This window comes from Epinephelus lanceolatus, chromosome 22, assembly GCF_041903045.1.
Source record: "Epinephelus lanceolatus isolate andai-2023 chromosome 22, ASM4190304v1, whole genome shotgun sequence".
Lineage (NCBI taxonomy): Eukaryota > Metazoa > Chordata > Actinopteri > Perciformes > Serranidae > Epinephelus > Epinephelus lanceolatus.
The window spans coordinates 23,113,544-23,123,994 of NC_135755.1; the positions used below are offsets into that span (position 1 = coordinate 23,113,544).

The following is a 10,451-nucleotide window of genomic DNA, read 5'->3' on the forward strand; positions in this document are numbered from 1 at the left end:
CTAAAGAACAGATAACAAGTAACAAGAGAGGGTATGATTGTGATTTGCATTACAGCCACAGTGTTACAAAACACAATGAACACAGTTCTCCAGAGAACAAAAACTATACACTGTGAAGAGTGTTTTCCAGATCATCATTTTAATCTACGACTAGGAGCACAGAGAATAACTGAAACAAGTTCTTCTCGCCATTTTTTTGGGCTTGTTTTTCATGAGTGTGGCCATCAGGCGCTGAAATCACGGTATCATTAGTCCCAAAGAAAAGAGCACGGAAGGGAGAAAGGGAGAGAACGTAGTGATACAAAAAAGGAAAGCAGAGTACTGAGATGATGTAAGTGCTGATGCATGCCTGGCGTTTGGGGACTAGGGACAGCAAAGTGCATTATTTCAGCCCCTAGGATGATCGAAAGAGTACACAAATATTTGTCATACAGCATGAGAGCAGAGGACGGCAGAGAATATCTGCAACATCCGTTACAAGGGGGCCTGCTATAGCCCTCTGAAGGGTATAATGGTCCCTGCGCTCCTTCATTCAATCTGTCTTGCTTCTCTTTCTAACTCTATCTCTATCTCTGTCAAAAGCTTCTCTACAACTTCACCACTACAGAAAAGCATACTGTAGACTGTGATGTAGAATGTAGGTTCAAGAAGATGCTTGTGTTATTTGTTTTAGTTACAGGTGAATACATTATGTTGTACCCTCAACACCTTTCTCTTTAGATGTTATATCAAGGTTAACGTTTTACAAGTAAGCACTTGGTTTTATGCTGATTTTTTTTCAAACACCGGCAAGATCATGCTGGTGATTTAACTGCTGTACAATTTAATCACCAGCATGACCTCTGATCGTGCTGCTTTAGTTCTTTGTACAACAATAATCTGAACTGATTAAATGTGCTAATACGACACATTAACAGAACTGAGGTTTTCTTAACTATGGTGTATAATGTCTCCAAAAGATCCTTAAAACTGATAACCTTTAGTTTTGGGCAGAATATCCCCAAAAAAAATTGTTGTGCAGAGGGAACAAGAAATAAAACTATTTCTACAACACGATAAATATGGATTAAAAGAAAAAAAAGGGCAGCTTTCTGCTGCCGCCCAAACAGATGAAAAGCAGCTCACAATAGCTCACTGCCGGTTCATTTTTAACGTTGAACTCAGCATGATGAGTGGAGGTAGCAACAGAAATTATATAAATAAAGTATAAAAGCATGCAAATTGCAAACACTTACAGATATAATGAAAATATCGCTTGAAACATCTGAAGACTAGACGAGAAACATCACTTTTTCAAGTTTATGCTTGCCTGCTTGCTCGGAAACAAGCATAGATGGAGCAACTGCAGGTTGAATTCTAGGCCAAGCGACCAGTTTCATGGCGATATCAAATATCTAGATGTCTAAAGAAATGTGTCAATCAACTCCACAGTCCCTTTCTTCTCTCTCCATGTGTATGCTTAGTATGTTATATTTCCATAAAGTACATAGCTTTTTTATCATTGCATTATGCGCATGAGAATCACATGCAAGACTCTGAGGCTCTGGATACTAAAGCTGCACAAGTTGCAAGGATGGTGACACATCTCGCTGTCATCTGATATCCCAAGTTCATGGCCACAAAATCCACAGGCTCTCTATTGTACAGTATGTGTTGCACTATCAGCAACCAGTGGTAGCTGCAAGAATCTGTTTCCCAGCTCTACGTGAGTTATGTTGTGATACTAAACCTTACTTATAATGGCTGTGAGCAACCTGTTCCCCCTGGGGCACCTCTCTTCCCCATCCCTGTGTCAACCCTGCTAACCTGATGGGAAAGAGAGTCCACTGACCCAAAGATGGATGCCACCATTTATGTCACCTGCCACCAGATCAGCAAACAACAAAATTAAATTGCAGTAGCCAGGTTTCAACTAGTGAAAGGTAGTTGCTCTCCATATTTATAACAAAATATGTAAAATAAAATACTCTGCACTAAAATACCAAGATTTGGACATTTACTGTAATTACTGTGATATACTAAGCTTAAGCTACCAAGCAGACAAAGTGTGCATCGCTGCCATGTACAGTTATATTTCATGGAAGGTACAAGTGAGGCTATGGCATAGGGTACGGATCTACAATGCAGATTCAACGCAGAAGTATAACCCCCAAATTCCACCAGATGCTTGTTGGTCGCGTCTGCGCTCCGGAACGGCAGCGGCACCAATCCGTTTCAATTCTGGTCAATGTGTGTACTTCCACCGGCTGCGGCTGTGCTGCGTTCCAGCTCCGTCACAGCTGCGGCGCTCCGGAGCCCTTCGCAACAGATACACAGGGCTTCTATTTTTGCCGGATGCCAGAGCACAACACAGCAATTCAGCACAGAGGAGATCGTGCGGGGCAGGAAGTCGTGCACAGAAACAAAATAAAACATCCGGTTAATTTTCAAAATAAAATACAGAGTGTTCACAGTGGATCATATTTCTCTGCACTACACCTTGAAAACGTCATAATGGACGGAGGCAGGCCTGAAGTCAACAGGTCAGAGGTTTCCAGACGTCATTTCACCCTGTTGACACCATGGACGAGGAGATGTTAATCATGGACGTGCACCGAGATGTCTTCCTACTACTCCTTTGGTTTTGTGGTTCTGTTTATAGAAACTACATCTTGTTATATCGCGCGAATATGCGTGAATTCGCGAGATCTTGTGGGTCCTCGTGACTCCCGCTGTCCGGCGGCGCTGCACCACTCCGCACAGCAAATGCAGCCGGTGGCCGTTGACAGACAGCGGAGCAAGCAGCGGATAACCAGTGCTGCTATTCTGCAATGCACACGCATCCAGTGGAATTCCAAGGTAAGCCGGCCTTTACACATCAGAAATACAAGCTTTCAAAATGGCAACATGGCCAGTTTTCTGACACAAAATTAAGTCTCTTCAAACTTTAACTCTTATGGTGAAATTTCTCATGAGAAAGATTATGATGATTACATGCTGTGTGGATTGAATGTTACAAAAACCACTTGCAGGGTAAATGTATCAAATATTTCCCTCAATTGTGCCTAACTTAAATACTGTCTTAATCCTGGTGGCACAGGATTGTTTTAAGGCCAAGATGCTATAATACGCATGATGAACATAATTAATATTACACGTCACTTACTTGCTATGCTGACACAGACCTGTACTGTTGTTACTTTCTTTGTTTGAAATACTATGCCATGCTTGAGATAACAATGAAGCAACATTATGCTGCTGCACTCTGGTGTTAGAATCCCTGACGCTCATTAGTTTGTTAGCATGTTAGCTTTGAGGATAACAAATAAATGACTCAATGTGGGATGATGAGTGAAAAGCTGCTTTTCATCAAAACTATTTAATTAATTGCTTATTAAATTTATCTTCAACACAGACCCTTAAATGAGTCAACTAATCAGGTAGGTTTATAACAGCTGGTTTGTAAATCACACCTTAAAAGCTTTCTTTTAACAGCCTTTTAATAAAACTAATTGTTTACAGCCGTGTGTGTGAGTGAAAGCACATAATGAGTAAAAGTGTGGCCATGATAAATACACCACACATGACAGCACAAATCATCAAACCAGAACCGTGGTTAAATTCAAGTAGTGTCGACATTATCTAGAATTAGCACTGATAAAATGGAGCTTGTTACATTAAAAATAACTGTGTTTCTACTTCTGTCACTCAGACAGCATTTTTGCATTAAAGACTCCCTTTAATCACAGAGACTTTAAGCAGTAATATTGGAGTCTGTCAACATGATATCTCTGATATTAAACCAGTCATTACACGTAATTAGTTTGAGAACAGTAATATCTATAAGCTCTGGTAACTGTGCTTCCTGGGGCAACCTGTCAATCACTTTCAGCAGCTAATTAGTCATTCATTATAAACAAATGAAAATTATGAATAAAAAAAATTATGGGATAAATGTTAGCACTTAATGAATCATCAAGAGATGTCATTCAAGAAGAAATTGTTTTGCAGACACAGTACACAGTACAAAGGTACACTATATGTGACACGGGCTCTCTACTGGTCATAACGGCAGTTTCAGCTCTGTGTAAATCATTAGCATTGGAGTAATGTTGCTCAGCAGACGCACCGTCACTACACACGTAACAATGGGCTAAAGTTCATCGTCTTTCCCCTTTTGACTCAGCAAACATGTTGTAAGGATACCAACTTGTTTGAAATTCCTGATAAGCAGTCAGCTATAACCAAACTATAATGATGAAAACTCCTGTTCCTCCTGTTTTTGTGTAACACAAAGGTATCCATTCAAATCCTTAATTGTCTTCACAGCTTCTTTATTGCCACTTTAAAAGCAGCCAGCCTGGAGACCAGTTTATTAAACGCTTTCAAATAAGATAAGCAGCTCTTACGGTGCTCTATTTGATCCACTACAGACAAGACAGGTGAAGGAAAACAGAGACAAGTGAACAGACACCCAGGCCTGAGCCCAAGCTAGCCTCAGGAGTAGAGAGCAAGCTACAATAACAACAACAACAGCGAGAGAAGAGAGGCAGCATCACAGGAGGCTTGGCTACAAAACATGTGTCCTGTTAGAGCAAACAAACTGTCAAAAACAACCTACCTCTTAGCTGTTTGGTTCGCACCCATCAGCACATCTTAGGGGCTACAGATGGATTTGACCGGTTTTAACTGCCGGCCTTTATGAGTCACGCAAAAAGCAACACTTTTACCATCTCTTTTCCGTTCTCCCTCCCTCTCTCACGCACACGCACGCACACACATACTCCCTGCCTACCTCTCATGTCGCTATGCGCTTTTACCTAGAGTCATAAAGTATGCAAATGACCTCTGCTGAGCCTGTCGAAGCGACTGTAGCCACGGTAATATCAGAGCCAGGAAGCACACAGGTGGTGTACATTGCACAGCATGTTCCCTTAAGCTCAGCCCTGTAGCAGAACACATATGTCTGCTCCTTGTAGTATTGTCTAAGTTACCTGATGAGGCGAGGAGGGTGAACGGGAGCCTTGCCCTACATTCTGCTGGCCTTGTTTTTGCATTCATGTGTTGTGTAAGTTTGTCTCGCAGGGATTCTTGCATTAAACTTTGAAATTCAGTCACCTGTTGAATTAGCACAAATTATTCATGAGCTAATTAGTCCAAAAACTAATCTTTCTTTTTTTAATAAGTGAAGCGTCACTGAAGGAGGTCAGAGACCAGATGGGATCACGGGGGGTGTATTTATTTACTGTGACACGGAGCCGAGCTGAAAATGTTGATGATGTTGTTGATTATCAACTGAATGCGTCACATGGGGGGGGGGGGGCAGCTAAGTGCAGCGACTGTAGGGTTTTATAGCAACTATATAATTTGGTAACAAGGGGGCTAAGAGTTTATTATGCTAGGTGATAAAGAATAATACCAAAGCTGCACAGGGAGGACATAATTATTTAGATGAGATGGGTGTTTAGACAGGGAATAAACAAAGAAGCCTCACACTGGATGATAGTTGTGTTCATTAGTGTGTCATTCATTAATATGTCACCCCAAAACATTTTTTTTCTTTTAGACCAAAGCTAAATGCAAAGGAATTATTAGTTATTATATGTACTTCAAACCAGAACAAGAGCTGATGACAAATCAACACAATCAAACAACTTCGCTAACAAACAATAAGAAATAACAAACAAAAATGTCTGCACCCCAGATGGCTTTTGCAGTTTCATTTTTTCCTACCCTAATGCTCTCCAAATACACTCTACTCCACCATACCCATAAATGCTCTAGCACAAGGGTCTTCAACATTTTTCCGGCCAAGGACCCCTTAGCTCAAAGAGACATGGGGCCGGTACAACCTGCTATGTATATTGTATAAAACTGAGTTGCAACTGAGATAATTCTCCCAACATTTTCTGGATGTTCTCTCATTTACGCTTGCATAGAGCTGCTAAGTCAGCAGCAGTTGTAGCATGGCTAGGTGCATTAGCCTCAATCTCTACATTCTCACTGGTGGTTTCAAAGATGGACGGTACGTCAGAGTCTCTTGCTGGAAAAGTTACACAACGATCCATTGACAATCCTGTGGCTCACAAGAATCTCTGCAGACTTGGAATAAAAATAAAGTTAATTGGCCATAATGTTTAATAGTGCACAATGTTAGCTATCTAGTTCAACTTGCTGTCATGGATCGGTGCCACATTGTGCTTTTGCATTAGCTAGCTTACAGATTGTGCAACGATTCATGGGAAACAATTAGCCTATCAATAATGTTGTGTACTGTACATTAAATTTAATGAATAGGCCGATTTACCTTTGCCAATAAAATGTTGGCTCAATTTTAATGTTTATTTTCAGACATAGTTCAACTTTTGAAGAAAAATAAATAAATAAAGCTCACCTTGTTTTTCTTACTCTGTTTTTGTCCTAATTTTGGGTTGATACTGAATTACATTGTCTCATTGATTTTGTGTGATTTTAAATTGATGTACTTTTAATGTTGTTTTGTGAGTGGATCCCAGGAAGACTTGCGACCACTTTCTGGAAGCTAATGGGGATCCGAATAAAGAATACTGATCAACCAATAATTGGCAGCCCCCTTGCAGTAAATGTACAGACCCCCTAGGGTGGCAGACCTCCTGTTGAAGACCCAGGTTCTAGCATGTTCTGACTGTGATAATCACTCACTGATGAACTAGACGGACTAGAGGTGATACCCCTACTGTAGGCCAACTGTTAACATAAGGTCTTTGGGTCATTTTTCACTTAGGTTTGATTTTTTTCAGTGTCATTTTTTCGGGAGGGGAGACACCCTAGGTAGCCACCTATGTTGCCTATAGGAAGAACAGCCACTGGATACATTTTAAAATACAAATTTAAGTTGTGATAATTTTGAACTACTGAATAAGATCTGAAAATACCAGCCAGATCTTCAAATACTAGTGCAGTGTTCCAATAAGGAGCTCTAAAAGCATGTGCACTTCTGTGGTCAAACTCTCGCCGTGCTCTGGCAAACTTCAAGAGGAAACTTTTCTGTCCCTCACAATCACTGAAGGGTTACTGTGACTTGTTCACGAGGTGTCGGTCCATACTCTCAATTAGTTACACACACTCACACTCATGGAACCCAGGTGAAACCTCAACTGCCCAGAAGTAATTGCTTCGCCTAATGAAGTGCTGCCGCTCGAAGGTGCCAGTGCGGTGGAGTACACCTGCTGTTCCCAGGTCAGTAAACCCTGCATTAGTCTAGCCATTCTAATGAAAAACAAGGTGCACATTTGCAACAGCACTACCTTGTAATTTGTTTCTTGCATACCTTAAGGAACGAATGATAATGGGAACACACCCTGAACCTGGCAAGACGAAATGAGCAAAGAGGCACCAAACTGAGCTGGATAACCATACAGTTAAGTAAAGCAAAGGGACTGTGATGAAAGCAGTCACTCACTGTGGCAAATAGTTAATTTAATAGTTTCTATCTGACTAGCTCAACATCATGCAGTGCATTATTTACTGTATTTGGTATTTCTGTGTAGAATGATGGGCAAGTGTTCTACAGAAGGAAGCAGGGAGAAAGCAGATAATTTACAGGCTGTACACATGCAACTGGATCAAGTGTTCCTGCAGACTGGATGCACAGTAAAATCAGCTGGGGCAAGTGGATCAAACTCTTTATCCTCTCAAAAAAAGTGAGATTAGTAAAATAAAGCAGGGAGAAAAGTTGTCTCAAACCAGCTTATTCTACTTTGTTCTATACTTACTTAAATCACACAGCTACAAGCCACCCACTGGTGCTCCAACTTTAACACCCGCATCATCATCTCACCACTCAAAGCATTACAGAGCACTAATGTTTGCTTTGCTCTATTGTAAGTAAAAATATTCCTTACCCCACAAGCTGGCGGAAAGAGTAACAAGCTTCTTTGCAATTCTTGCTGATTTTATTGCCTGCTCAGGGGAACTTGAGTTCACTGACTGACTTATTTATGTGCATCAAAGTTCAAGCTGGCACTATTACTTGGTTAGACCCCTGCGTGCTTGCATTTCAATCAATTTCAAAAGTACAAAATGAGGAAAATGATCACGCATGGATACCCAAGCAAGGATAGTCAATATCCCAGGCTGCTTACCAAGAGCAAGCCATATCAAACACCACGCAGGTCTTTCCGAGAGCCTGTGCAAGTTCGCTAGCCAATTTCCCTCTGCCCTCGATTTCTACAATTTCTGTCTCCCTGTTGATGAGGTGAGGGGTAAACACACAGGTGCTTGTTAACTATGTTCATCAGGACAGGCCGGACAGCTGATGGACACTGGGCAGAGATAAACATTTGAAAGGCCTATAGGGCCACAGCTGGCATATTGGCTTTCGATTCTGTGTTATGTCTTCCTCGGAGCAGGTGGAGAGTTGTCCTGGGGAAGAGAAAACCACAAAAGTTGAGAAAAACAAATAACAGCCTTCCTCGACAGATGCTGTTGCCTCTTCCTGACTGCCGGCCATGGGTACAATTGTGTTTGTTTTGACTTCAGCCAGCGCAGCCCACACAGACTGTGCAGAGGCAGAAGACTTGTTCTTTTTTCTTTTCTTTTTTTTTTTTTTTTTAAACCTATGTAGTCTATTTTGACATCACCACTGTATGGACTGCAGTGAGAGCACGGTGTGAGAAAAACAACACCTTGAATTTCGGACTCACAAGGGCAGTAGTTTCAAGCAGAAGAACAGTTTCGTTATTTCAAAGCTAATTCTATAAGATTCCTCAGATACATTAGGTCAACGTCTTTTTCAGAGGAGATGAGCAAAGTAAAAGCCTGAGATTTAACATTCAAGGTTGATCAAGAAGGGAAAAAAATGACTTGGCCACTACCACAGAAAGCTAAGTTCAGTCCCTGGTAGTGCTGCGTCCGACCTCCTTTTTTTTTTTACTACCACCCAACTCAACCACAGGTAGCTGCCGTGAATAGGTAGACCTGACCAAGTAAACGCCATTTGAATTTGACAAAAATCTGAATGACACATTCAATGGTCAAAGAAAGAATTGTTGTTCTGTTCAATACTCCACTGCCTCATTTGACAGGTTCAAATTGAGCTTTACAATTTTCCACCTATGGCAACACATCTAACATGCTTCCACACATTGCTTCTCAGACAGCTCTGTGTCAAGATTATCCATTCACCACGGCTCGCTGGTTTACTTCATTTTGGATCAACGTAGAGAATAGCAATGGCCTAGTTTACTGAGGGTAGCAGGGCATGCAGTAGATCAGAGTAACAGTGCATTTTACGAACGCTCCCCACTGGGATATTTGCAAAGAGCCTGTTGCACTTAAATGCTGCAACAGGCCATTGAATTTTGAGTAAGGAAGTTATTGTGAGATGCTAAAAAGCTAGTCAGTGGCACTGTGAGTGGAGGTTATTATGTCACACACACACACACACACACACACACACACACACACACATACACACACATACTGTGAATCCTGAACAAGAATATATCATTACAGACCTAACATTCAAACTGTGTACAAAATTTTCAATTAAAAGTGGCAAAACATTGATATGCCACGTAGGGAGAGACTCACTTCAAAGTGGGATTTGTCAGTCTAATCAAAATCTCAAGGATGACAAATTACATTCTGGTATTCTGTGGACAGGTTGGACAAGGTTGATATTACACAGCCTTCTCTAATTTCTGTGGTGAAAAGCAAGTGAGGGATCATGTATCGTCACCGCAGTAGTTCCTCCTGACGATTTTAACGGCCATCTACACATAGGAACAGAATCTGTGGGGCTATCGTTACCATATTACACTGTCCAGCTACCTGCTGACAACTAAAAATAATCAGCTGGTGACTCCATGTGCATCAGAGGAAGCACACGGTTGCCTCCACCCTCCCTGGGCCAACAGTGGGTGCTCGCGGTGACACATAATGCAGTGTTTGGGAAACTGGCCCTACCAAATTAGAGAGGTAAAAAATCTGATTTTTCTCCTTTGTGCATGTGGACAGACCATGAAAAATGGGCTAATAGTCCGCCAGGCCACAGCCAGGTGTGACACCTGCTGCCACACTGGCATACAGAACCACAGATGCAACTGTGCCAACCCAGCTATTTGCCAGCATATTGATGGGGCCAAAGTCAGCAATGGTATCATCTACAGTGGTTGGTGCTGCTCCATCAGCTTGGCTAGCTGGAGCACTCACTTGTATTGGTGAAGATTTTCATTTGACTGGTAGGTTGTTAACAAGTCTTTTGGGATCTCCTGTACGTAATTCTGACTAAATATGAGTATATTATCAGTAACTACATTGGATGGTATTGACATTTGTTACACAGATGGCCTTGATGCTTGCCTTTGACTAAAGTAAGAAGAAGTGTTGTATCAGTGAGAATACATTTTACACAAATTAAGGATATTCTAGTTTCTTTTCAATGCCCTAAATCAAATGGAATGCTCAGTAACTCTACAATTTGATGCCTT

The 10,451-nt window shown here is 41.4% G+C and overlaps 1 protein-coding gene across 3 annotated transcripts in view; it reads right to left on the reverse strand.

Annotated features, from left to right (window-relative positions):
- Positions 1 to 4,741, reverse strand: part of LOC117246311 (phospholipid-transporting ATPase ABCA1) — a 215,661-nt gene extending 210,920 nt beyond the window's left edge. For all 3 annotated transcript variants that reach the window (XM_078164219.1, XM_033610171.2, XM_078164218.1), the window contains exon 1: positions 4,601 to 4,741. The gene's annotated coding sequence lies outside the window, so the exon portion shown is untranslated. The remainder of the gene's footprint in view (positions 1 to 4,600) is intronic.
- Positions 4,742 to 10,451: the final 5,710 nt, after the last annotated feature.